At 41.9% G+C, this 22,055-nt stretch overlaps 1 pseudogene across 1 annotated transcript in view; it reads left to right on the forward strand.

Annotated features, from left to right (window-relative positions):
* LOC311103254 (sodium-dependent neutral amino acid transporter B(0)AT2-like) overlaps positions 1–15,964 on the forward strand; it is a 19,561-nt pseudogene extending 3,597 nt beyond the window's left edge. Inside the window, exons 2-11 of the transcript in view lie at positions 472–630; positions 2,866–2,992; positions 3,702–3,877; positions 4,431–4,541; positions 4,892–5,133; positions 8,294–8,474; positions 9,369–9,570; positions 10,919–11,078; positions 14,309–14,471; positions 15,018–15,964. The product of the transcript in view is annotated as a sodium-dependent neutral amino acid transporter B(0)AT2-like (transcript). The remainder of the gene's footprint in view (positions 1–471; positions 631–2,865; positions 2,993–3,701; positions 3,878–4,430; positions 4,542–4,891; positions 5,134–8,293; positions 8,475–9,368; positions 9,571–10,918; positions 11,079–14,308; positions 14,472–15,017) is intronic.
* The last annotated feature ends 6,091 nt before the right edge of the window (positions 15,965–22,055 follow it).

The raw sequence follows: 22,055 nt of genomic DNA on the forward strand, positions 1-22,055 counted from the left end.
GGAGGGTCATGTCAGGATGAGCCTGCAGGAAGGGTACCACATGAGGGAGGAGGATGTCTTCCCTGTAACGCACAGCGTTGAGATTGCCTGCAATGACAACAAGCTCAGTCCGATGATGCTGTGACACACCGCCCCAGACCATGACGGACCCTCCACCTCCAAATTGATCCCGCTCCAGAGTACAGGCCTCAGTGTAACGCTCATTCCTTCGACGATAAACGCGAATCCGACCATCACCTCTGGTGAGACAAAACCGTGACTCGTCAGTGAAGAGCACTTTTTGCCAGTCCTGTCTGGTCCAGCGACGTTGGGGTTGTGCCATTGGCGACGTTGTTGCCGGTGATGTCTGGTGAGGACCTGCCTTACAACAGGCCTACATTTCTCCAACCCCATCCCTCAGCTGTTTACCGAAACAGTGAACTGCAGATTTCCCCTTTAACTCTCTGCCTTCTTCTCTCTATCTCTTAACAGGCGCGTTCATGGTGCTCTATGTCATGCTGTTGTGGTGGTGGGGGTTCCCCCTGTTCTTCATGGAGCTGGCTGCGGGCCAGTGTATCCGTCAGGGCAGCATCGGTGTGTGGAAGCACATCTCCCCCCAAGCTGGCCGGTATCGGCTACTCTAGCTGCATGGTGAGCACAACAGGGGTTGGGTCCCAAATGGCACCCTATTTCCTACAGGATGTACAGATGAATGATCTTAATTTGAGCCTGATTCTCACAGCAGGAAAATAATCCTGCAGCAACAAGAAATGTCAATTATTATGTAGATTTTTAATGAATGGACATTTTTGTAGGGAAAATCAAGTCTGAAATGTTAAAGTGGAAATTACAAACCTTAGAAGCCTTTTTAAACCTTGACTACACTAAAATTAACATTTCCTGCTGTGCAGGAAAATGATCTGCAACAACAGAGTGATGAAATGAAGGCAGCAGATCTGTAGTTCACTACTTTCAACCAGAGCAGCAGAGCCCCAATAGGACCTGGTCAAAAGTAGTGCTGCACTTTATAGGGAATAGGGTGCCATTTGGGACGCATACAGGGACTAGTTTCTCAATTAACTAACATCACACATTCCCACCACACACAAGAGACTGCTTTCATTTGGTTACCATTCGGTTGTTTGGTTGGGACTGCTTTCATTTGGTTACCATTCGGTTGTTTGGTTGGGACTGCTTTCATTTGGTTACCATTCGGTTGTTTGGTTGGGACTGCTTTCATTTGGTTACCATTCGGTTGTTTGGTTGGGACTGCTTTCATTTGGTTACCATTCGGTTGTTTGGTTGGACTGCTTTCATTTGGTTACCATTCGGTTGTTTGGTTGGGACTGCTTTCATTTGGTTACCATTCGGTTGTTTGGTTGGGACTGCTTTCATTTGGTTACCATTCGGTTGTTGGTTGGGACTGCTTTCATTTGGTTACCATTCGGTTGTTTGGTTGGGACTGCTTTCATTTGGTTACCATTCGGTTGTTTGGTTGTGGTGAAAGAAAATGTTATTTATTTATTCTGCTTGTCATGAGAAACATTTGGACGATGTCCAAAGGAAAATGTTGACTTCATGTCATTATTCAACATCCAAGGAACCTCCCGCCATGCCTCTTGATTTGTCACAATGTTGCTAGACTGTTCCTAGAATGTTTTCAAAAGGAACGTTCTAAGGAATTAAAACACTGGACAAATCCAGGTCAGAGAACATAGGCTGTTCCCTGGCCTGACAGAAATGTTTTGGGAGCCAAACATTGTCACTAGGGTGACGGTTAAGGCCTAATGTTGAGGCTATAGATCTGTGGTGAAGGCATTCACTGGATTTCCAGGATAAGTCAAAAACAGCTCCATGCATGTAGAATGCATATTTGAATGAAGTTCAATGAAGTAACCATAAGAACCATAAGTTTGTAGTGGGAAACAAAAATACTACAGAAACAGCATAGTAATGCCCCAAAAGAATTCTCCCAGAGCAGGACATTTTGTATGGATCACTTATCCAGGAAAATCAGTCAACAGTGTAAATATGTCTCTTAGTGTTGTTAACAGGTCCTGCGCCAATGACTGTGGACGTGTTTGGAACCTGACATTAAGCCCTGAGGCAAAGAAGAACAGCAGAACACCTTGCAGAGATAGACTGGTGTAGTCTAGCTGTCTTATAAACAGCAGGAGGTCTTATAAACAGCATAGTTAGAGTGAGAGTTCACTCCGTTATCAATGTTCACTCCGTTATCAACACTTCCTATTTATTCACCTTATGTCTGGTAAACAGAGATACAAAACAAACTGACTCGGACACCTGTGTGGCTCGAGAAGGCTAGAGGTTTGTGCGTGTGTGTGTGTGTGTGTGTGGTTAGGGGAACGATCTCTCTGTAATGTAAGAGAAGTAGTTGCACACTCCTCTCTCCCCTGTGTTGGTATTACGTATGTATATACTGACACCCTAATGGTTAACACTGACACCCTATTGGTTAACACTGACACCCTATTGGTAAACACTGACACCCTATTGGTTAACACTGACACCCTATTGGTTAATACTGACACCCTATTGGTTAACACTGACACCCTATTGGTTAACACTGACACCCTATTGGTTAACACTGACACCCTATTGGTTAACATTGGCACCCTATTCATACTCATTCTTTCAGTGTTGCTCTCAGGGAGCTGCTATAACAATATTTAAAGGGATAGTGCGATATTTTGGCAATTACTTACCCAGAGTCATAGGAGTTTATGATTTGATGTCCCTGCGTGCAGTTTGAAGGAAGTTGAATGTAGTTTTGCGAGCCATTGCCAACTAACGCAATGAATGGAAGTCTACAGGTGCAGCTAGCATGTGTTAAAAACTGCATTAACCCTTGGCTTCCTTCCTCAGGTGTGTTTCTTTGTGGCTCTCTACTACAATGTCATCATCGCATGGAGTCTCTTCTACATGGGCAACTCCTTCCAGTATCCTCTACCCTGGGAGCAGTGTCCCATCGACATGACCACCAATAACACTGGTATTCACTAGCTCTGTGTGTGTGTAGTATAGTATTTTGTCCCACAAGGTTAGTACAAAACTGTGTGTGTGTGTGTGTGTGTGTGTGTGTGTGTGTGTGTGTGTGTGTGTGTGTGTGTGTGTGTGTGTGTGTGTGTGTGTGTGTGTGTGTGTGTGTGCTGTGTTGGGTAGGGTAGGGTACATATCATGCTTCTCCTTATTTTTGTGTTTAGATGTCTAATGGACACATTGTATTCTACAAGAGCAGGGTTTGTGTATGTAAACTCTATAAATCTCCCTCCCTCTCTCTCTCTCTCTCTCTCTCTCTCTCTCTCTCTCTCTCTCTGTCTCTGTCTCTCTCTCTCTCTCTCTCTCTCTCTGTCTCTGTCTCTGTCTCTCTCTCTGTCTCTGTCTCTCTCTCTGTGTCTCTCTCTCTCTCTCTCTCTCTCTCTCTCTCTCTCTCTCTCTCTCTCTCTCTCTCTCTCTCTCTCTCTCCCTTCCTTCCTTCCTTCCTTCCTTCCTTCCTTCCTTCCTTCCTTCCTTCCTTCCTTCCTTCCTTCCTTCCTTCCTTCCTTCCTTCCTTCCTTCCTTCCTTCCTTCCTTCTTTCCTTCCTTCCTTCCTTCCTTCCTTCCTTCCTTCCTTCCTTCCTTCCTTCCTTCCTGCCTTCCTTCCTTCCTCCCTCCCTCCCGCTCTCCCTCCCTCCCGCTCTCTCTCTCTCTCTGTCTGTCAGTAAAGGAATGCTCAGGTAGCTCCCCTACCTCATACTTCTGGTTCCGGAAGGCTCTAGACATCACAGACTCCATCAATGAGTCTGGTGAGTTTAACCCCATCATGACAGGCTGTCTGCTGGCTGCCTGGGCCATCGTCTGTCTAGCCATGATCAAAGGCATCAAGTCCTCTGCCAAGGTAAGGACGCTCTCAGTTCATCTTTTTCACAACATATAGCATGTTACAAACAATATAAGGAGTCACCACCCTCCTTGACCCTAAGTAGTGTTGCCCCCGGCCACCACTAACCATGATTCTGGTAGGCTAGTAGTTAACACGCTAGCTGTGAAAGAAAGCGGCTGAATTCTGTTGTAGGCAAAAGCAAAGTGTTTTTAAATGTTACATTTAAATTGTTCAATGTTATGCCTATGTCCTCTTTCATTGGCCTAGTCTTGTTAAATGTTTTTTTATTTTTATGTATAGTTTTTAAAAGAGAATGTAGAATGTAATTTCATGAATATTGATTTAATCCAATATAAGTCTTATGGTACTTAGTCTGTGTCCATGAACCCAGCCCTATATCTCCCTATAGGTAAAGTTAAAGATACATTCTGAGATTCTCCCAGTATACAGCTGAGGAATGTGGCTAGAGAAATAAAAAACCCTCCCAAATCCATAGACATTATTTTAGAATCTAGATGAAAAGGTCTAATGGGTTCCTAAATTTGAATTGTAATTCTCTTCTCCATAGGTGATGTATTTCTCCTCAGTCTTCCCCTATGCTGTGCTGTTCATTTTCCTCATCAGAGGCTTGATGCTGGATGGAGCCATGGAGGGAATCGCCTACATGTTCTACCCTAAAGTAAGTACAATAATAATAATAATTATTATTATAATAGATTTAATTCATATAGCGCTTTTAATTACAAGTAGAATCTCCAAGATGTACAAAGACACTTTAAAACAACAAAAACAAGAATTAAGCACTCTGGAGAAGAGGACCAGAGAGGACCAGAATTTCAATTCACTTCCTGAATTGACAGAAAGAAATAGAATAGAATTCAGTCTCATGCTGTATCTCTCTCTCTCTCTCTCTCTCTCTCTCTCTCTCTCTATCTCTCTATCTCTCTCTCTCTTCTCTCTCTCTCTCTCTCTTTCTCTCTCTCTCGCTCTCTCTCTCGCTCTCTCTCTCTCTCTCTGTCTCTGTCTCAGATAGAAATTTGGGCTGAGGTGCAGGTGTGGCGTCAGGCAGCCACACAGGTGTTCTTTGCCCTCGGCCTGGGCTACGGCTCTGTGATCGCTTACTCTTCCTACAACCCCATCCACAACAACTGCCACCGCGACGCGCTCATGGTCTCTTGCATCAACTTCATGACCTCTGTGCTCGCATCACTGGTGGTGTTCGTAGTGCTGGGCTTCAGGGCCAAGAACATTGCCCTGAACTGCGTCACCCAGTAAGTATGGAGTCAAGGGGGGATGGTGTGTGTGTGAGTAAGAGAGAGACAGTGAAAGTGAGAGAGAGATTGAGAGACAACGTGATTGAGAGAGAAAGAGAGAGAACGAGAGAGAAAGACCGTGAGAAACAGTGAGTGAGAGAGAGAGAGAGAGAGAGAGAGAGAGCGAGAGAGAGAGAGAGAGACTGTTTGTAGATCATGTAACTGAGAAGTTATGTGTAATATCTGCTGCACGTCTCATGTTTCTGTTGATGTAACACTCCTTGACTCATGCTGGGGAAGGTTTCAGCCCAGTTTAAAGGGATAACTTACTTCACTAATTTAAAATGTGTTTGCGTTGGCATCTCAATAGTGTTGAATCTCCTTTCTTTAAAGGGATAATTCACCCAATTTACAAAATCACATGTTGCTTTCCGTTGCCCTTTCCTGCAGTCAAATGACCTAGTGGCCTCATGGGTGGAATGTTATTAATATTTTTCATCATTTCATAATTAATCAACATTATTTTAAGAATCCCGCCGAAAATCTGTTGTTTCTATGTCAAACGGTTTTGTTATATTTCAGCATTTGTGGCACAAAACCAATGCAAGTCTATATCTCCTGTATTAGCATTTTTCATGCGTCGTGTCCAGATCATCCTAAACTGTCTGATTGTGTAGGTCAGTGTTTCCCAACTCCGTTCCTCCAGTACCCCAAACAGAACACATGTTTGTTGTAGCCCTGGACAGAAACCCCTAATTCAACTTGTTTAATGATTATTGACAAGTAGAATCAGGTGTGCATGTCCAGGGCCACAATAACAATATGTTCTGTTGGGGGTACTGGAGGACCAGAGTTGGGAAACTCTGGTGTACCTCAATGAAGTTACTTTAACATGATTTGGATATGAAGTGTGAAAAATGCTAATAAAAATGGCATTTGGAGACAGTGGCCATGTAAACAAAACCAAAACATGGATTGCTGTCTTGCATTGTCCATAGACTGTTTACAGGTTAATGAAAGCAATATGTAATTTTGTAATTTTGGATAAACTATCCCTTTATAAATCATGGCATTATTATGGAGACATATGAAAGACATGTCCATATGTACACTCTTAGAAAAAAAGTTGCTATCTAGAACCTTAAAGGGTTCTTCAGCTGTCCCCATAGGAGAACCCTTTGAATAACTATATTTGGTTGCAGGTAGAACCCTTTTGGTTCCAGGTAGAAATAACCTTTTAGGTTTCCATTTAGAAGCCTTTCTGCAGAGGGTTCTACATGGAACCCAAAAGTGATCTACCTGGAACCAAAAAAGGGGTTCTACCTAGAACCAAAAAGGGTTCTCCTATGGGTCCAGCCAAATAACCTTTTTGGAACCTTTTTTTCTAAGAGTGTAAGCATACCTTCAAATAAAATGTTACCAATGTACCTGAAGGGAATTGCGATATTGAGAGCTTGGAATTATAATGTTCTATCTGCAATTTTGCCCAAATTGAGTTATTGACATAGGCTTGTTCTGTTCAATGTTCTCTACCTATATACAGTGCCTTGCAAAAGTATTCAACCCCCTTGGCGTTTTTCCTATTTTGTTGCATTACAACCTGTAATTTAAATGGATTTTTATTTGGATTTCATGTCATGGAAAAAAATTACTTGTTTCAAAAAATTCAAAAAAATAAATAACGGAAAGGTGGTGCGTGCATATGTATTCAACCCCTTTGCTATGAAGCCCCTAAATAAGATCTGGTGCAACCAATTACCTTCAGAAGTCACATAATTAGTTAAATAAAGTCCACTTGTGTGCAATCTAAGTGTCACATGAACTGTCACATGATCTCAGTATATATACACCTGTTCTGAAAGGCCCCAGAGTCTGCAACACCACTAAGCAAGGGGCACCACCAAGCAAGCGGCACCATGAAGACCAAGGAGCTCTCCAAACAGGTCAGGGACAACGTTGTGGAAAAGTACAGATCAGGGTTGGGTTATAAAAAAATATCCAAAATGTTGAACATCCCACGGAGCACCATTAAATCCATTATTAAAAAATGGAAAGAATATGGCACCACAACAAACCTGCCATGAGAGGACCGCCCACCAAAACTCACGGACAAGGCAAGGAGGGCATTAATCAAAGAGGCAACAAAGAGACCAAAGATAACCCTGAAGGAGCTGCAAAGCTCTACAGCGGAGATTGGAGTATCTGTCCATAGGACCACTTTAAGCCGTACTCTCCACAGAGCTGGGCTTTACGGAAGAGTGGCCAGAAAAAAGCCATTGCTTAAAGAAAATAATAAGCAAACACCTTTCATCACCCCGAGAACACCATTCCCACAGTGAAGCATGGTGGTGGCAGCATCATGCTGTGGGGATGTTTTTCATTGGCAGGGACTGGGAAACTGATCAGAATTGAAGGAATGATGGATGGCGCTAAATACAGGGAAGTTCTTGAGGAAAACCTGTTTCAGCCTTCCAGAGATTTGAGACTGGGACGGAGGTTCACCTTCCAGCAGGACAATGACCCTAAGCATACTGCTAAAGCAACACTTGAGTGGTTTAAGGGGAAACATTTACATGTCTTGGAATGGCCTAGTCAAAGCCAGAATCTGTGGTATGACTTAAAGATTGCTGTACACCAGTGGAACCCATCTAACTTGAAGGAGCTGGAGCAGTTTTGCCTTGAAGAATGGGCAAAAATCCCAGTGGCTAGATGTGCCAAGCTTATACAGACATACCCCAAGAGAGTTGTAATTGCTGCAAAAGGTGGCTCTACAAAGTATTGACTTGGGGGGGTGAATAGTTATGCATGCTCAAGTTTTCTGTTTTTTTGTCTTATTTCTTGTTTGTTTCACAATAAAAAATATATTGCATCTTCAAAGTGGTAGGCATGTTGTGTAAATCAAATGATACAAACCCCCCCAAAATCCATTTTAATTCCAGGTTGTAAGGCAACAAAATAGGAAAAATGCCAAGGGGGGTGAACGCTTTCGCAAGCCACTGTAGTACTCTAAATACCCCAGCTCATGTTGTTAAGTTAATAAGGATGTGAGATAAAAATTGCTCACACCATTCAAAACAATAAGGGTTGGTAACTTTAAAGCCAATTATCTCAGAATCAACTTTTTGCAGAAGGAACCTTACAATTCTAAGCTCACGCTACGTCACCTCCAACCCTTCAGAAATCTGGGGCTGTTAAACGACATGGCCACACATGGAACCAACCATCACTGGTGGCCGTGGTTCAACATGTCTGATCCTGCCTCCGTCACCATACCTGAATACAGAGAGTGGTACCATCACTACGGCTCCCAGGTGGGGACAAACATCACCGACTGTGACCTGGATGAGGAGATGAGCAAGGTGATGGTCAGATTAGGTTTTAGGGGGCTTGTGGTTCAAATCCTGTTTTCAGAGAGAATGGAGAAAGGAGTCCTTTGTATTTTATATTAAGTTATTTATAAGGGGCTGTCTTTACCTCCCTCTAACTGTTTCCCCTACATTGAATTCCCTCTCTTTCTTCACCCCTTACAACCTCCTGTTAACACCTTGCCCCCCCTCATCCCTCTCTCACTCCCTCCTTCCTCCCTCCTTCTCTCTCTCCCTCCCTCTCTCTCTCTCTCTCTCTCTCTCTCTCTCTCTCTCTCTCTCTCTCTCTCTCTCTCTCTCTCTCTCTCTCTCTCTCTCTCTCTCTCCTACTCTCCCTCCCTCCCTCCCTACTCTCCCTCCCTCCCTCCCTCCCTCCTCTCTCTCTCCCTCCCTCCCTCCCTCCCTCCCTCCCTCTCTCCTTTTCTCTATTCCATTGTAACCCCCCCTCTCTAACACATATCTCGCTCAAACCCTCTTAATTTCAGTACTTTATTAAGAAAGGCAGGTTACAAATATCATTATAAACTGGGTGGTTCAAGCCCTGAATGCTGATTGGCTGACAACCATGGTATATCAGACCGTATACCACGGGTATGAAAAAACATTTATTTTTACTGCTCTAGTTACATTGGTAACCAGTTTATAATAGCAAGGCACCTCGGGGGTTTGTGGTATATGGCCAATATACCACGGCTAAGGGCTGTGTCCAGGCACTCCACGTTGTGTCGTATTTAAGAACAGCCCTTTCACGTATATTGGCCATATATCAAACCTCCTCGAGCCTTATTGCTTAAACATACTCGACAAAGAATACAGGTTACAAATATCAACATACTCCACATAGAATAAAGTGTTTGTCCCTCTTGTCCCTCTCTCTCTGACCCCCAGGGTGTGGAAGGGACGGGCCTGGCGTTCATTGCCTTCACAGAGGCCATGGCCCAGTTCCCTGCCAGCCCCTTCTGGTCCACGCTCTTCTTCCTCATGCTGCTCAACCTGGGCATGAGCACCATGTTCGGCACCATGCAGGGAATCCTCACCCCCCTCATGGACAACTTCAGCCTGCTGGGACGCCACAGGACCATGCTCACTGGTAATACACAAACATTCACACACACGAATGCACAAATACACCTAAATAGCTGGGTTCTTTGTCAATATGGTTCAGTGAGTCACTAAATAGTTGTGTTCTTTGTCATTATGGTTCAGTGAGTCACTAAATAGCTGTGTTCTTTGTCATTATGTTTCAGGAAGTCACTAAATAGCTAAGTCGCTCTGGATAAGAGCGTCTGCTAAATGACTAAAATGTAAATGTAAATGTCATTATGGTTCAGTGAGTCACTAAATAGCTGTGTTCTTTGTCATTATGTTTCAGGAAGTCACTAAATAGCTGTGTTCTTTGTCATTATGGTTCAGTGAGTCACTAAATAGCTGTGTTCTTTGTCATTATGGTTCAGTGTGTCACTAAATAGCTGTGTTCTTTGTTATTATGGTTCAGTGAGTCACTAAATAGCTGTGTTCTTTGTCATTATGTTTCAGTGAGTGACTAAAGAGCAGTGTTCTTTGTCATTATGGTTTAGTGTGTCACTAAATAGCTGTGTTCTTTGTCATTATGGTTCAGTGAGTCACTAAATAGCTGTGTTCTTTGTCATTATGGTTCAGTGTGTCACTAAATAGCTGTGTTCTTTGTTATTATGGTTCAGTGAGTCACTAAATAGCTGTGTTCTTTGTCATTATGGTTCAGTGAGTCACTAAATAGCTGTGTTCTTTGTCATTATGGTTCAGTGAGTGACTAAAGAGCTGTGTTCTTTGTCATTATGGTTTAGTGTGTCACTAAATAGCTGTGTTCTTTGTCATTATGGTTCAGTGAGTCACTAAATAGCTGTGTTCTTTGTCATTATGGTTCAGTGAGTCACTAAATAGCTGTGTTCTTTGTCATTATGGTTCAGTGAGTCACTAAAGAGCTGTGTTCTTTGTCATTATGGTTTAGTGTGTCACTAAATAGCTGTGTTCTTTGTCATTATGGTTCAGTGAGTCACTAAATAGCTGTGTTCTTTGTAATTATGGTTCAGTGAGTCACTAAATAGCTGTGTTCTTTGTCATTATGGTTCTGTGAGTCACTAAGTAGCTGTGTTCTTTGTCATTATGGTTCAGTGTGTCACTAAATAGCTGTGTTCTTTGTCATTATGGTTCAGTGAGTCACTAAATAGCTGTGTTATTTGTCATTATGGTTCACTGAGTCACAAAATAGCTGTGTTCTTTGTCATTATGGTTCAGTGAGTCACTAAATAGCTGTGTTCTTTATCATTATGGTTCAGTGTGTCACTAAATAGCTGTGTTCTTTGTCATTATGGTTCAGTGAGTCACTAAATAACTGTGTTCTTTGTCATTATGGTTCAGTGAGTCACTAAGTAGCTGTGTTCTTTGTCATTATGGTTCAGTGTGCAGCTGTGTTCTGGGCTTTGTGATCGGACTTTTGTTTACCCAGCGCTCTGGGAACTACTTTGTTACGATGTTCGACGACTACTCTGCCACAATGCCCCTGATCATCGTGGTGGTCTTTGAGACGTTCGCTGTGGCCTGGGTGTACGGAGCTGACCGGTAAGGCGTCCAAACGGGTTTGCCAATACCAATGTATTAGTATAATACCAATGATGTACAGTACTCCTTTCTTTGAATAATTTATTCATGTTTTCTTTTCTATGATACAAATATTAGCAGGTACAGATACAGGATTAGCATTGTAAACGGTACAGATACAGGATTAGCATTGTAAACGGTACAGATACAGGATTAGCATTGTAAACGGTAAAGATACAGGATTAGCATTGTAAACGGTACAGATACAGGATTAGCATTGTAAACGGTACAGATACAGGATTAGCATTGTAAACGGTACAGATACAGGATTAGCATTGTAAACGGTACAGATACAGGATTAGCATTGTAAACGGTACAGATACAGGATTAGCATTGTAAACGGTACAGATACAGGATTAGCATTGTAAACGGTACAGATACAGGATTAGCATTGTAAACGGTACAGATACAGGATTAGCATTGTAAACGGTACAGATACAGGATTAGCATTGTAAACGGTACAGATACAGGATTAGCATTGTAAACGGTACAGATACAGGATTAGCATTGTAAACGGTACAGATACAGGATTAGCATTGTAAACGGTACAGATACAGGATTAGCATTGTAAACGGTACAGATACAGGATTAGCATTGTAAACGGTACAGATACAGGATTAGCATTGTAAACGGTACAGATACAGGATTAGCATTGTAAACGGTACAGATACAGGATTAGCATTGTAAACGGTACAGATACAGGATTAGCATTGTAAACGGTACAGATACAGGATTAGCATTGTAAACGGTACAGATACAGGATTAGCATTGTAAACGGTACAGATACAGGATTAGCATTGTAAACGGTACAGATACAGGATTAGCATTGTAAACGGTACAGATACAGGATTAGCATTGTAAACGGTACAGATACAGGATTAGCATTGTAAACGGTACAGATACAGGATTAGCATTGTAAACGGTACAGATACAGGATTAGCATTGTAAACGGTACAGATACAGGATTAGCATTGTAAACGGTACAGATACAGGATTAGCATTGTAAACGGTACAGATACAGGATTAGCATTGTAAACGGTACAGATACAGGATTAGCATTGTAAACGGTACAGATACAGGATTAGCATTGTAAACGGTACAGATACAGGATTAGCATTGTAAACGGTACAGATACAGGATTAGCATTGTAAACGGTACAGATACAGGATTAGCATTGTAAACGGTACAGATACAGGATTAGCATTGTAAACGGTACAGATACAGGATTAGCATTGTAAACGGTACAGATACAGGATTAGCATTGTAAACGGTACAGATACAGGATTAGCATTGTAAACGGTACAGATACAGGATTAGCATTGTAAACGGTACAGATACAGGATTAGCATTGTAAACGGTACAGATACAGGATTAGCATTGTAAACGGTACAGATACAGGATTAGCATTGTAAACGGTACAGATACAGGATTAGCATTGTAAACGGTACAGATACAGGATTAGCATTGTAAACGGTACAGATACAGGATTAGCATTGTAAACGGTACAGATACAGGATTAGCATTGTAAACGGTACAGATACAGGATTAGCATTGTAAACGTGACCAGCGGTCAGGAAATCAACTAATAAAGTGGATGTAGATAATGTTAAAAACATTTAAATGAATAGAATGAGAGTAAAATAGTTATGTGTTTGCTGAGTAGTTAGCTGAAACTTACTACGATTGTATTTATTTTCCACTTTGATGGTGAACTTCCTGCAATGCTAACATTCACTTCCAGTCGTTTTCGCTCGCATTGCTAGTCCCATTGTTTAGAATTTTTCCGCATTTATGCAAATACATATGGGATATTAGAATCCTCTTGTCCTAACCTGTAGATTTTCAACCTTTTGTGTTTATTTTTCTATTCAAGCTTTGTTTTAACAGGGAAGACATATTGAGACCTACATCTCTTTTACAAATGTGCCCAATATAATACAACTCAGGTGTCTATACTTCAACAGCAAAGTTAAATAAGACGAAAGTTTATGAAGTAGGGACTTGTAAACAAAAAGGGAGTAATGTAGAGATCTACGGGTCTTTAGCAAACTCCAGCCAACCTTTTGATACAGGATGCAGTGATGAGTATAAAAAACTGTCACCTGTGACAAAACGAAGGGCACTATGGTAGATGGCATCCAAAGGTTTAACAGTAGTTGCAGCTGCACTTTGATAAATAATATCACTATAATCAAGAACAGCTAAAAATGTTGATTGAATATTCTCCTTCCTACTGCTTAGAGAAAGGCACGATCTGTTTCTGTAGCAAAAGCCTACTTTAACCAGCTTCTTTACCAGCTCATCGATATGTTTTTTAAACTTCAAATCCATATCAATCTAAATGCCTAAGTATTTATATGGGGGAACGCGTTCGATTTGAGAACCATGTAATGAGTGAACGTAGTTCATCTGAAACATTTTTACGAGTGTTTAAAAACAACATGTATTTAGTTTTGCCCGTATTAGTCTTAAATCAGCAAGGGATTCCTGCATAACTATAAAATCCGATTTTAGTAGTGACACAGCCAGATCAACAGTCGGGGCAGTAGCATACATAATAGTATCATCTTCATATAGATTAAGTTAACATTTTTCTACAGATTGACCAATGGTGTTTATATAAATAGTGAAGAGAACAGGTTGCAAAATCGACCCCTGTGGTACACCTTTATGTACTTCAAGACGTTCAGACTTAACCCCATCAATCATGATGGCCTGAGTTCTGTCACTAAGATAATCATGAAACCATGAACAGGCGTCAGAGAAAGATTTAGCCTTTCTGATTTGTCTTACACAATGATTCCTCAGTTGCTTAAAAGCTTGTCAGTCCGGGCCTAAGCCTGTGTTCCTGGCCTTGACCCAAGCATCAACTCTTTTATGAATGACTTCTGATACATCCGGACTGTACCAGGCTTTCGATTAACCTTAAACCCTTAATTTCTTGAAGGGAGCCTGATTATCCACAATAGTATTGAGACATCTGCAAAAAGGCTCAAAGCTAAATCAGGTTCAGGGATATCTGAAATACAATCAAGCCTCTGATAGGCTGGGTGGAATTGTTGCCATATTGTGGACACCTATCTAATCCTCTAACATCTCCACAAGTGTCTAGTGGGCTTGAGGCCAGAGGGGTTGGTTTGAGATTCAGGATCTGTGATGATGACACATCTAGCATCTCCTTTCCTCCCAAGCTTCTTGGATGACATTGAGATCATGCTGAAATGGCGCCCCCCGGTGCTGTATAAGTACCTGTGGAAGTACGTGTGTCTGTTTGCTATGGTGGGCCTGCTGGCGGCCAGTCTACTGCGAATGGTCTTCAAACGACCGACCTACACAGCCTGGAACCACACCACGGTGAGATACCCCTACAATGGCCCAGGTCCCTGTTCCTGGCTGGCTAGATGGATGGCTTCCTTTCCTTCCTTCCTTTTGACCTTCCTACCTTCCTACCTACCTTCCTTCCTAACTTCCTTGAAGTACATTATTTTCTCAATTGCTTGATTACACTCACCTTTGTTCACTCTCTTCTTATACCTCCCTCTCTCCCTCCCTCCCTCCTTCTCGCTTTCTTTCTTTTCTCTCTCTCTTTCACTCTCATCCCCCTTATACACTCTTAGAAAAAAAGGTGCTATCTAAAACCTAAAAGGGTTATTTGACTGTCCCCATAGGAGAACCCTTTGAATAACCTTTTTTGGCCCAGGTAGAACCCTTTTGGTTCCAAGTAGAACCCTTTTGAGTTACATAAAGAACCCCTTAACACAGAGCGTTCTACATGGAACCCTAAAGAGTTCTACCTGGAACCAAAAAGGGTTCTACCTGGAACCAGAAAGGGTTATCCTATTGGAACAGCCGAAGAACCCTTTTGGAACCCTAAGAGTGTATGTCTTCCTCTCTCTCCAGGCATCAGAGACAACTCTGGAGTACCCAGACTGGGCCCTGGCCATGTTGGCCATGCTGATCCTGGCTGCTACCCTGCCCGTCCCTGTTGGCTACATTCACTCCTGGCTGAAGAACCGTGCCATGGGCCCCGAGGGGGAGCTCGGGGGCCAGGAGATAGACCGAGAGAGGTACACCAAGTGCAACTCCAGTGACGCCCTGGACTCCAACTCCCAGCATGCCCCCTCGGTGGAGGATGATGGCCGACCCAGGGCTAGCTTCCTACCGCTGGGCCTCGACCACTACAGACTCCTCCCACAACAGGAAGATATGGAGGAAGAGGAAGAGGATACGGTGTGAGAGAGGGGGTTGAGAATCAAGGGACGAAGAGAGGAGAGCGGCAGTGGGAATGAGGGTCCGAGCGAGAGAGAGAGAGAGAGAGAGAGAGAGAGAGAGAGAGAGAGAGAGAGAGAGAGAGAGAGAGAGAGAGAGAAAGAGAGAGAAAGAGAGAGAGAGCGAGGGAGAAAGAGAGGGAGAGAGAGAGAGTGAGGGGGAGAGGGAGCGTCTCTTGACTGAAATAGTGGAAAGTACTCCACTTATATCCCCAGACTTTTAATTGATAATGAATCTTAATAATGAATAGCTATGTATATGACCGTTCATCCATATTACCAAAGAAATCTAACATTAGCACAATGGAATACCCTGTATCCTTAGTGACCTATCATAAGTGACCTATCATAAATTACCTATTATAAGTGACCTATCATAAGTGACCTCTCATAAATTACCTATCATAAGTCACCTATCATAAGTGACCTATCATAAGTGACTTATCATTGTACTGCCAAGTACTGTAACAAATGCCTTATGGTTCAAGTGCCGTATTAACGCACCCAGGATCCTATTCCTTGAACTGTGATGACAGTTTCAACTAACTGCTCACGGGTAAATTATATGTATGAATTGTATTCTTGGGTTTCTTGTAGTGTGACTTGATTCGGATCCAAAGACACACTTATGTAGGTGAGGAGTTTAGAGGGAAGCGAAGAGGCTGAGTATCAAGGACTTTAAAGTCCAACTTGTATATTGTATAATAAGACAAGTAGAGGCTCTGATCCAGAGAGACACTTGAAATATACATTGGATATGTTCAGGGAAGTAAGGAGAGGAATTTGGGGCAAAGATTGGGGAAGTTGTGAAGTGATACTTGGTATGACCAGTGACCACCCATAAACAAATATCCTGCCACAGTAACTTGTGAAGGGTGTTTAGAAAATAACATGCCTTGTGTCTGAGGCAAGAGAACAATCCCCATAGCTGAGTCCCCACCAGGGGTCATGTCGCCAGGCAGAACCAGTGAGCTAGGTGTCTAATAATATATTTTGGACATACTGTATATCCAATTTAGAAACACTTACTCAAAACAGAAATTGTATTTTTGACTCATACTCATACTATTTCTCAGTGTTGAGTTTACCCAGGTCAACTGTTACTGTATTTCTCAGTGTTGAGTTTACCCAGGTCAACTGTTACTGTATTTCTCAGTGTTGAGTTTACCCAGGTCAACTGTTACTGTATTTCTCAGTGTTGAGTTTACCCAGGTCAACTGTTACTGTATTTCTCAGTGTTGAGTTTACCCAGGTCAACTGTTACTGTATTTCTCAGTGTTGAGTTTACCCAGGTCAACTGGCTAACTCATTGATCCTGCCTGGTGAGATTACCACCTAGCTCTGCGCATTCATGTCAATAGATATAAACTGGGATTTCTGAGTGCTTTACCTGTCAAACAAAGCTAGTAGCTGCAATTGAGACTGCAGAGAGAACAGAACCCTCCACAGTTACAACTGGGATGTAGACTTCTCAATGATTGTACAAACATCATCATGGCAACACTTAACATGACTTAGGCCTTATTAGTAACTATAATGTAATAATAGAAGTAATGATTGAATACCAGACATGTACCCAGTTACGGCCATCTTCCACTGCTTTACCATTTAAATAGTATTTGAAATTTGTATTTGAAAAAAAAAAAAAATTCTAATTCATACGAAAAAGGGAATCCAAAAGTAGTGACAATTCCAGAACTTGTTTACGACCCTGTTATTACATGGTAATTACAAAGATTATTTCATTGATAGTTAATATGGTATAACAAGGTGAGGCCTATGAAACATTACTGTACTGGAAGGATTGTTACACTTGGAGTCCCGCAGTCAAACAGACTCCAGGTCAGGTATGGGCAACTCCAGTCCTCGGGGGCCTGATTGGTGTCACACTTTTGCCCCATCCCCATGATCTTCGGTTTAGAATGCAATTACTTTAATCAGCCGTGTTTGCTAGGTATGGGTGAAAAGGGTGACACCATTCCGGCCCCAGAGGACTGGAGTTGCCCATACCTGCTCCAGGGGAATGGATGACAAAAAGTGAGGGAGACTGAAAGACAGATACACAGTCCTGGGTTCACTAAGACCTGAGGGTCAAATATACGTCCTGAGATAGATTAACTGCAGGAAAGCTGGGTCGTATTCATTAGGGCACACCGTAGCAAAACGTTTTGCAACAGAAAACGAAAACAATTGTTTCTTATTGTTCAGGTATCCCCTGCCTGTTTCAGTCAGTTTTCTTCAGTTTGGTGCATAATAAACAGACCCTGTTGAGACAGTGAGAGGCCACATTGGCATAGAGCCTCTGCACTCCAGACAATCAAGGCAGCTTTGTTTTTGTGTGTGAGTTTATTACAATCTTCCCAATGCCATAGAGGTTTGCTTGCAGTGGCAGAGGAGCAATATGTTTTACTGTGTATTGTGAAAAAGCTTGTGCTATTATGCTGCACTTTCATCTTAGTTTGATCCATGTTGAGGATGGGTTTCAGCTTAGCTTGATCCATGTTGAGGATGGGTTTCAGCTTAGCTTGATCCATGTTGAGGATGGGTTTCAGCTTAGCTTGATCCATGTTGAGGATGGGTTTGCATGGACAACACCTTGGCCTTGTTAGCTCCCTAGGAACTGTGATTATGTATGTATGTACAGTTGAAGTCTGAAGTTTCCATACCACTCGTTTTTCAACCACTCCACGTATTTCTTGTTAACAAACTATAGTTTTGGCAAGTCAGTTAGGACATCTACTTTGTGCATGACACAAGTAATTTTTCCAACAATTGATTACAGACAGATTATTTCACTTATAATTCACTGTATCACAATTCCAGTGGGTCAGAAATTTACATACACTAAGTTGACTGTGCCTTTAAACAGCTTGGAAAATTCCAGAAAATGATGTCATGGCTTTAGAAGCTTCTGATAGGCTAATTGACATCATTTGAGTCAATTGGAGGTGTACCTGTGGATGTATTTCAAGGCCTACCTTCAAACTCAGTGCCTCTTCACTTGACATCATGGGTAAATCAAAAGAAATCAGCCAAGACCTCAGAAAAAGAATTGTAGACCTCCACAAGTCTGGTTCATCCTTGGGAGCAATTTCCAAATGCCTGAAGGTACCACGTTCATCTGTACAAACAATAGTACGCAAGTATAAACACCATGGAACCACGCAGCCGTCATACCGCTCAGGAAGGAGATGCGTTCTGTCTCCTAGTGATGAACATACTTTGGTGTGAAAAGTGCAAATCAATCCCAGAACAACAGCAAAGGACCTTGTGAAGATGCTGGAGGAAACAGGTACAAAAGTATCTATATCCACAGTAAAACAAGTCCTATATCGACATAACCTGAAAGGCCACTAAGCAAGAAAGAAGCCACTGCTCCAAAACCGCCATTAAAAAGCCAGACTACGGTTTGCAACTGCACATGGGGACAAAGATCATACTTTTTTGAGAAATGTCCTCTGGTCTGATGAAACAAAAATATAACTTTTTGGCCATAATGACCATCGTTATGTTTGGAGGAAAAAGGGGGTGCTTGCAAGCCGAAGAACACCATCCCAACCGTGAAGCACGGGGGTGGCAGCATCATGCTGTGGGGGTGCTTGGCTGCAGGAGGGACTAGTGCACTTCACAAAATAGATGGCACCATGAGGAAGGAAAAGTATGTGGATATATTGAAGCAACATCTCAAGACATCAGTCAGGAAGTTAAAGCTTGGTCGCAAATGGGTCTTCCAAATGGACAATGACCCCAAGCATACTTCCCAAAGTTCTGGCAAAATGGCTTAAGGACAACAAAGTCAAGGTATTGGAGTGGCCATCACAAAGCCCTGACCTCAATCGTATAGAACATTTGTGGGCAGAACTGAAAAAGCGTGTGCGAGCAAGGAGGCCTACAAACCTGACTCAGTTACACCAGCTCTGTCAGGAGGAATGGGCCAAAATTCACCCAACTTATTGTGGGAAGCTTGTGGAAGTCTACCCAAAACGTTTGACCCAAGTTAAACAATTTAAAGGCAATGCTACCAAATACTAATTGAGTGTATGTAAACTTCTGACCCACTGGGAATGTGATGAAAGAAATAAAAGCTGAAATAATTCATTCTCTCTACTATTATTCTGACATTTCACATTCTTAAAATAAAATGGTGATCCTAACTGACCTAAAACAGGGAATTTTTACTAGGATTAAATGTCAGGAATTGTGAAAAACTGAGTTTAAATGTATTTGGCTAAGGTGTATGTAAACTTCCGACTTCAACTGTATGTATGTATGTATGTATGTATGCCTCTGACTGAATCAATGTCAATGTAAAACTGTGAGCATGTGTGTGTGTGTTCGTGTGTGTCTGTCTGTCTGTCCAAATGTATGAGTTGTTTTGAAAGATGTCTTACCTCAAGTATGTATGTGTTGTCAAATTAGAGGATTCTACTGTATATACCAAATAAAGTATACTTTTGAATAGGTGATTTACTGTTCCGTGTTTGTCTTTGGCTTCTATTCCTTCTAGGGCAGGGCTTTTCAGGCTTTTGTTCTATCCCAGCGCTAACACATTTCCAATAAGGATCTGCTCAACTGATCATGGTCTTGAGATAGGTAGAGAAAGGGGGTTGAGATAACTAGAGAAAGGGGGTTGAGATAGGTATAATAAATATCTATTATATTTTTACTGTATTCTATTCTAAAGCAGTGGTCCAGTGGATGAGCAGGCTCTAAGGTTATGATGGAGTTTTACAGTGTATTGGATGTTAAAGAGGCAATCTGCTTTAGAATAGAACAATAGAGTAGAATATAATATAGATACTTCATTGTCAGTTTTGTGAGAAACTGAAATATCATATATTTAAAAATCCAAACAAAGATAGGCTGCATAAGGTGTGGGTAGGCTGAAGCTGAAAAAAGGTCAAAACGAAAACCTGTGGAACTTCCCTTGAACTGCTGCTGACTGGTCCTACTAGGCAGCCTACCCCTGGCCGCTCCTAATACTCTTCCCAATAACACCTCCCTTCCCCTGAAGTGTAGGCCTACTCTCGTTCACTAGGCTACTTCCCACAAATCTAAAAGCATTGGATTGGTGGAGGCATGTAGGCTAGAGGGAGTTTCCACCATATTTATTTTACCAGTGATTTCCTTCAAATCCGTGAAGGGGAAGTTACAGTTTTTCTCAGTCGCTTTGGTGCATTTCTTAGATCAAAAGTGCAATTCTTGATACTACTTGTACAAATTCCAAATCATCTAGTCACTTGTGCACATCATTAAAGCAATTTCTTATTCCTTTGAACAAATTGCAATTGCTTTTGTACATATTGCAATTGATAATGTACAAGTGTCAGCTTTTTTCCACATTTTCAATTGCTCATGTCATGTTGATCAAAATATAGTAGATGGTTCTCTGTTGAATAGTCTTACCCCTCAAAACATCTAGGCATTAGTTCCTTGCATAAGCCATTACATGCAAAATTGTTGAACTATTTGTCATAAACTGTCAAGCATAGTTTTACACATTTCTATTAGACCTTTTGTACAAAAACGTAAATTGCTGAATCGTGCAGGTGAAATTAACCCTCACTCATGAAGGAATGTAAAGTGTTAGTTCAACCAACAATCAACCAGTTGTCTAAATTGCTCAAAGGTGCATCTCATGAAGAATCAATTGGCAAGCATATATAGACAGACCACAACACAGAGTTGCAATTTTCCAATAATGGATGGACCAGGAAACGAACAGGGTCAACAGCCAAGAGGAGGAAGAAGAGGAGCAAGGATGCGTGGTGGAAGGCAAAACAGAGGAAGAGGCAGAAGAGGACATAGGCGCATATCTGATGACATAAGGGCCACTATTGTAGACCATGTTGTCAATCATGGCCTTACAATGGCTGAGGCGGGTCGAAGGGTGCAGCCGAATATTGGGAGATCAACCGTGTCCTCAATAGTACAAACGTTTCGAAGAGAGAACAGGTATGTCCACCAATGTACAGTGCACTGTTACTGTATATAAGCAGTATACTGTATACTTCCTACAATGCTTCATATTACAGTAGTCCACTTGTATTTCACAGCATACAGAAATATACTCTATACAGATACATACTGCACCTTACATGCACCCACCTGTATGTTTTACAGTAAAATGTGTGTTCGCATAGTTTTTGTCTATGTGAAAGTGTGCGATGCATCACTGCATTTTTCCACACATAGGACTGCAAGATTACCTCAAACCGGTGGCAGAGGACGCCTTTTCACACCTCAACAGGAGGAGGCTATTTGCACCATGGTCCGAGCAAACAATGCCATGAGACTCAGGGAAATACAAAGGACCATAATAGAAGACAACGATGTCTTTGAAAACATCCATACGGTTAGCATCTCAACCATCGACAGGGTGCTGCATAGAAACCAGATGAGTATGAAACAGCTGTACCGTGTACCATTCCAAAGGAATGAGGACAGAGTTAAGGAGCTACGGTACCAGTATGTACAGGTAAAACATATATCTATGTAACTACTTTACAGCAACATTTTATAGTGTTACATAGTACAGTAAGCATAAACTGCACACATTTCCATTGCTGTGGAAGGAACATGCAATATATGTACATTTTATGTCACTCTTCCTTACCAAAACAAATTCAACTGTGTGTTCTGGGATATAGCGTATAATGGAGTTGGAATC

The sequence above is a fragment of the Coregonus lavaretus genome (genome assembly GCF_964263955.1).
Source record: "Coregonus lavaretus genome assembly, chromosome: 28".
NCBI classification, from domain to species: domain Eukaryota; kingdom Metazoa; phylum Chordata; class Actinopteri; order Salmoniformes; family Salmonidae; genus Coregonus; species Coregonus lavaretus.